Genomic DNA, 6138 nt, shown 5'->3' on the forward strand with positions numbered 1-6138 from the left:
CACTGATCCAAATGGCATCACTATATTCTTCAATCATGAAAGGATATTTATCATAATACAAAGCACAGTGTTGTATGTGTCTCAAAAACCCTAAACACATGTTTTATTGCCATCTAGTGAGTTTGATTTGGATTACTAGTGTATCGACTCAGTTTTCTAATAGCACATGTTATATGTGATTGCATACATTTCATAATATACATTAAACTTCTCAACCCTCTGGCATATTCCACTTTAGAGTCACTTTCTCCTACATTCTTTTAATATGTATAGCTTATGTCAATTGGAGTTTTGACAACATTGAAATTCCAGTACGTGATCTTATATAATACTCTTTCAATATAATGAGATTAAGATAATGTTAGTCCCTGAAGAGTTTTAATAATCCTGATCCCTAAGATCAAATCAGCAAGTCCTAGGACATTCATATAAAACTTGTTGGACAGCGTGCACTTAGAGCATTTATATCATCAATATTTGTACTCATTATTAACATGTCATGAACATACAGACAAACAATGACTTCATGATTCTGAACATTTTTAATGTAAACACACTTATCACATTCGTTAATCTTGAATCCATTTGCAAACATTGTTTGGTCAAATTTAACATGTTATTGTTTGGGTTAATTACTTGAGCCCATAAAGCGACTTCACAAGTCTGCGTACTTTATCTTTTTTACCAGGAGCAACAAACCCTTTAGGTTATTCCATGTAAATTTCCTACTTCAACTCTCGATTTAAGAAGGATGTATTTACATCCATTTGGGGGATTTTAGGATCATCCATTGCCACTAGTGCTATTAACATCCTAATTGATGTTATCCGTGTTACTCGAGAGTATGTGTCAAAGTAGTCCAAACCTTCCTATTATATGTATCCTTTAATTGCAAGTCTAGCTTTATATTTGGTCAATAGCCCCATCAACTTTCATTTTTATTTTAAAGATGCACTTTGATCCTAAATGTTTATTTGCTGGAGGAAGATCAACCAATTCTCAAGTATTATTACTTTAAATTGATTCAGTTTCATTATTAACCGTTGATGTACTGTAGTTTCACGGTATTTCTAATGCATTTCACTTAAGAATTGTGTATGTATTGAGCCTTTTTTATGAGTTTTAAAAAGTTTTGTGTCTTGTTTTGAATGAAAGATGTTCAGGCAGAAAACAAAAAAGACAACTAAAAAGTGCAGAAACATACCTGTGGAGGCAATCGAAGGACCGTCATTCCATTGACGCTTTGTAGGTGAAGTTGTAGATGAGTAGCCCAGTATTTGGAGGAAATCAGGGAAGCCTTAACAAGTGTGGTACGACAATTGACATCGAGGGTCCGTAGATTAATCGATTGACCGCACTTGTGAACCGTAGTTTGTGACTGCAAGGGTTCCAGTACCTGATATTTGAAGAATCTAAGTATAAGTGACAGACAAGCTTCAACAGACATTAGATGGAATGATGGACCGTACTGTTGGTCCGTTGATTGATTCAAAGAAAGTTTCATTTGGAGTGCAAAAATATTTCTAAGTCATGGCAGACGGAAGCAAACCACGGATCGTGAATCGATCGATGACCCGTTAGTTATCTCGTCGATTGAAGATGCATGCCTAAGCAAAACTTTTTTTATTTGAATTCCCTTTTCATTAAGACTTTTTTTTCTAAAAAGAGGGGATAAAAACCTTTTTTGGGGGTTGACTATTATTCCTTTTGTTTTAGTTCTTGCTTTTGGGAATTGTTCTTTGCAACTTTAGCAAATTATCGAATTTGAAATTCTATTTGACGATTATTGTGTGAAATTCAAGATGGAATTTCTAAGTTTATTCTTATTGCTAAGTAATTTCATGATTTCTTCATCTAAAAGCATGAATTGTGATCTTGCAAACATGGGTAACTAAATCCACAACTAGGGTTGTGGGAACCACGAAGGATTAACAACGTATGACTAGTAATCAAGCAATTTTGGAATAGTATTTTTTTATGTATTGATAATTCTTACGTTTAGAAGTATTTTTAACGAGAGCATGCGTTAGATCTTGCCTTATAGCTACTTGCCAGACCAAGGAGGTAGTTAATAAGAAAAGAATTATCAATATAGATTTAGTGTGATACTATCTAATAGGCTAGTGTCGATTGGTGCGAAGTAGTAACTAAGCCATATATCGATTATGATGTCTAATATGAGCTAATGGTAAGGGTTAGTGAATTAAACACATGTAGTTGGACCAAGGTGCAGGGTGAAATTCACTAGATGCCGGACCAAGGGTTTAGAGATACCTAACTTATCACTTTGCCTGTAATACACTAGGAAATGATTGTCATTAGTAGGATTACCGCATTACGAACTTGTGGGGAACATACATACCCTATTTATATTCTCATCTTGATATCAACAAAAGTTTTCTTTTGTTACTTGTTAATCTCATAATTGAAGGAATCATAACCCCCCCCCCCCTTTACTTTATTGCTCCGAAAATACCTCGACTAAAAAGAGATAATTGTAGGTTAAAGTTAAGTCAAAACCATTTTCCATGTAGGATCGACCCTAACTACTAGTTGGGCTCTTTACTTGATGACGACCTCTTATGCTTCTTTAGGGAGGTGTAATTTGAGCGTGTCAAATTTTTGCATCGCTGCCAGGAAAATTTGGCTTTTAGATTGTTTTAACTACTTTATTGAATTTTAGTCAACTATTTTATAATTTTACTTTTTCTTTTTGTTTTGGTCTCTCTCAGGCTTAGCTCTAGTGTATGCCAAGTACACGGAGCCGAGGGAAAACACTCACTCCTTACGATCCCGAATTGAATCAAATATTGCGAAGCATGGAAAATCAAAGGGTCCCAGGCAATCCAAATAGAGAGAATATAAGTGATGGAGCAGGATGGCAATCTCCAATATTGGTCGGTGTAAACAACCAAGTGCTACTTGAGAATTAGTTAGGTGATGCCTTAAGAGTGCAACCTACAACAGCCCCACGACCTCAGGATCATTGTAGAGGCAACGTGAAAATTGCATACTCTGCCTTGGGGTACAAATTCGTGGTGATGAGTAGCCTGATGCAGATGCTCACCGCGAGGGGCTTATTTTTTGGACTCCATCGGAAGATCCACATGCTCATATAGCCAATCTAAGAGTTCACTACCTAGAGAGTCGGTGAGTAGCCCTTGGGACAGATTGACTGCGTTCGTGAGGGGGTATCTTGAATCATCACATTGATGATGAGTAACTAAAGGAGTATTTATATAGAGGTCAAGATGACAATAATAAAGTGGTGCTTGATACTATTTCTAGTGACTCTTATGGAGAATGCAGATACGTTGAGATTGAAGAGAAGCTGGAGATGATATCTTGAAAAAACAAAGCTTGGAGCACTATAAAGTTGGACACTAAGTGAAACACCTATTAAAGCTACAAATAATCCAGCCGCAGATCAGATTCATGAAGAAATGGTGTAGATGAGAACCGAGTTGCAGTTGGTCTTGAAGCATGTGAGTGAAGGCACAGAGAAGGTGAATGCGGTAAACTATTGACTAGACCCCCACTGTCGGCAGAAGAGTATTACTATGAAGAGGATGCATATGCAATTAATGATAAACAGGGGGTTTCCGACCAAACGCCCAAAGTTCCAAGCAGGATAATTGGTGCCAAGGTCAAGAAAATCAAGGTCGGAACTAATAGTGATAACAACTTCAACTGGAACACCTATGGTAACCAGAACGATTTGGTTGAGCCATATGTTCCTCCTCAAAATCAGGAAGCTTCCCCTAGGGAAGGTGGAGGTAGTATGGCTGGGATTGAGAATATGATGCAGAAGAGGATGAGGAGGTTTGAGGCAACTGTGGAGAATGTCAAGGAGATGAGAAGTGGCCTATCTGGAATTAGACAAAAGGTGGATGCATATGTTGTCTCGATAAAGCACCCTGAGCTACAGATGACTCAGTTGTCTACGATAGTGAACACACGCCAACCCGGCCCTCATCCAAGAAACCCTATCCAAAACCCAAAGAATAATGGGAATTGCATGGCAGTGAATTCTAGAGGAGGTAAGAAGACTATTGACCAACCTATGTCGTCTGCAGTAAAAGGTGATATGAGAAAGAAAGATGAGATAGCATAATATAGTGGAGAGTTGGGTGATGTTACAAAGATAGAAGTAGAGTTATTTCATAAAGTGGTTTCCATCCCCAGACTTCCACCACCATTTCCACCAAGATTGGCGAAGAAAATGGAAGATGGTAAATATTGCTGATTTATCATTATGTTGAAGTTGTTTTCCATCAATATTCCATTTATAGAAGCTTTACAGCAAATGCCTGGATATGCTAAGTTTATAAAGGATATGGTGTTGAAGAAAAGGTTGGTGCGTTTCAAAGATGATGACAGAATGCAATATTATAGTGTTATTGCCACAAGGTCTCTTGTGCAGAAGAAGGAGGATCCAAGCGCCTTCACTATTCCATGTATTGTAGGGTTGTTACAATTTGCGAAAGCGTTGTATGATCTTGGTGCAATCATAAATCTTATGCCACTGTCAATTAATAAGAAGTTAGGTGTGGTAGATCCAAAGCCTACCAGGATGCGGTTCCTGATGGCTGATCGAACTGTGAAGAGGCCCATATGTATAATACATGATGTGCTTGTGAAAGTGGAGTTGTTCATCTTTTTGGTCGATTTTTGTGATTCTTGACTGTGAGGTTGATTTCTGAGGTCCCCATTAATCTTGGGAGAAAATTCAATGCCACTGGGCGTGCACTAGTCGATATAAAAAAAGGCAGATGAAGTTTAGGTTGAACAATGAAAAAGCAACTTTCAATATCTCTAGGTCCATGAAGTAGAGTGGTGAGCTCAAAACGGTATCTGCTATAACCTACAGAGTTGAGAGTGTACCCGAAGTGCAAATTGAAGAGCGTCTACGTGTTGAGGCACTAGCAGCGGTCCACATGAATTTTAACAGTGATGGTATTGAAGAATATGATTCTTTGGTGGGCGCTCTTGAAAGAAATGAATAACGATCAAAGCCGAAGAAGTTGGAATTGGAGATGAAGAATCATGAGTCTCCACCTGCGAGACTGTGAACACCTAGATTTTGACCAAAACATAAAAGTTTTACACAAATTTTGATAATTAAATATTGTTATTTCAAAAGGATTATATTTAAAATAAATGAAAAAATTAATTTTCAATTACTACAAATTATAAGCTCATTTATATTAAAGTTTAATAATAAAAAAATAAAAAAGACAAAAGAAGTTGTGAATTTAAGGTATTATTTTAATTCTTCTAGTCTAAAAGTAATAATAACAATATATATTATGAAAAGTAAAAAAAAAAAGTGCTAAAAATTTTAAATTACCTTACCTTTTTTCGAATTACCCTAACTTTTTTAAACTTATTTTCCTAAAAATCCTCCTCCCATCTAATTTGTCTTATTTTTATTCTATTTTTAATTCCTTTTTTGCACGAGTTTTTCTAAAAATTAACAATACATGTTTTCTTATCATCTTCTTTTTATTTGTTTTGTTTTATTCATTTATAATTTGTTAATATCAATATTATTATTTATTTATTTATTTTTGATTTCCCTAATCTCAACCCTAATTTTCTCAATTAAATTTCAAACTAAATCTAATCTCCTCCATCATCATTCTTTTTAATTAGCACCAGACTCTCATACAAAATTATTATAAAAATATACGCTCAGTAGAGAGAAAAAAATGATAGATAGAGAATATACAGAGTGAGAATGAAATACGCAGAAAAAACAAAAAGCAAGAGCAAAAATAAAAAGAAGAAAAGTGAGTTATTCTTTTGAGAATTGGGTAGAGTTAGAGGTTTTGGTCGTGGTTCCAAATTCGTGGTTCTTTAAAGTCTTGGTTATAACCTTGGAAATTAATAGATAGTAGCAGTTCTTTGTATAGTGAATCAATTTTCATGACGAGGTAACTCTAAATTATTGTATGATTTAAATGGAATGCTTGTACGAAAATTTAATTCCAACAATATGAATTTCTTCAAACCGCATCTATTATATTTATTATCATTATTATTATTATTATTACTACTACTATTTTATTGTTATTATTATGCTCTTTATATGCAATTTGTAATTTATATCACTTCATGATATTGAATTGTTAAATT

Source organism: Solanum lycopersicum, chromosome 6 (assembly GCF_036512215.1).
Source record: "Solanum lycopersicum chromosome 6, SLM_r2.1".
In the NCBI taxonomy this organism is placed as follows: domain Eukaryota; kingdom Viridiplantae; phylum Streptophyta; class Magnoliopsida; order Solanales; family Solanaceae; genus Solanum; species Solanum lycopersicum.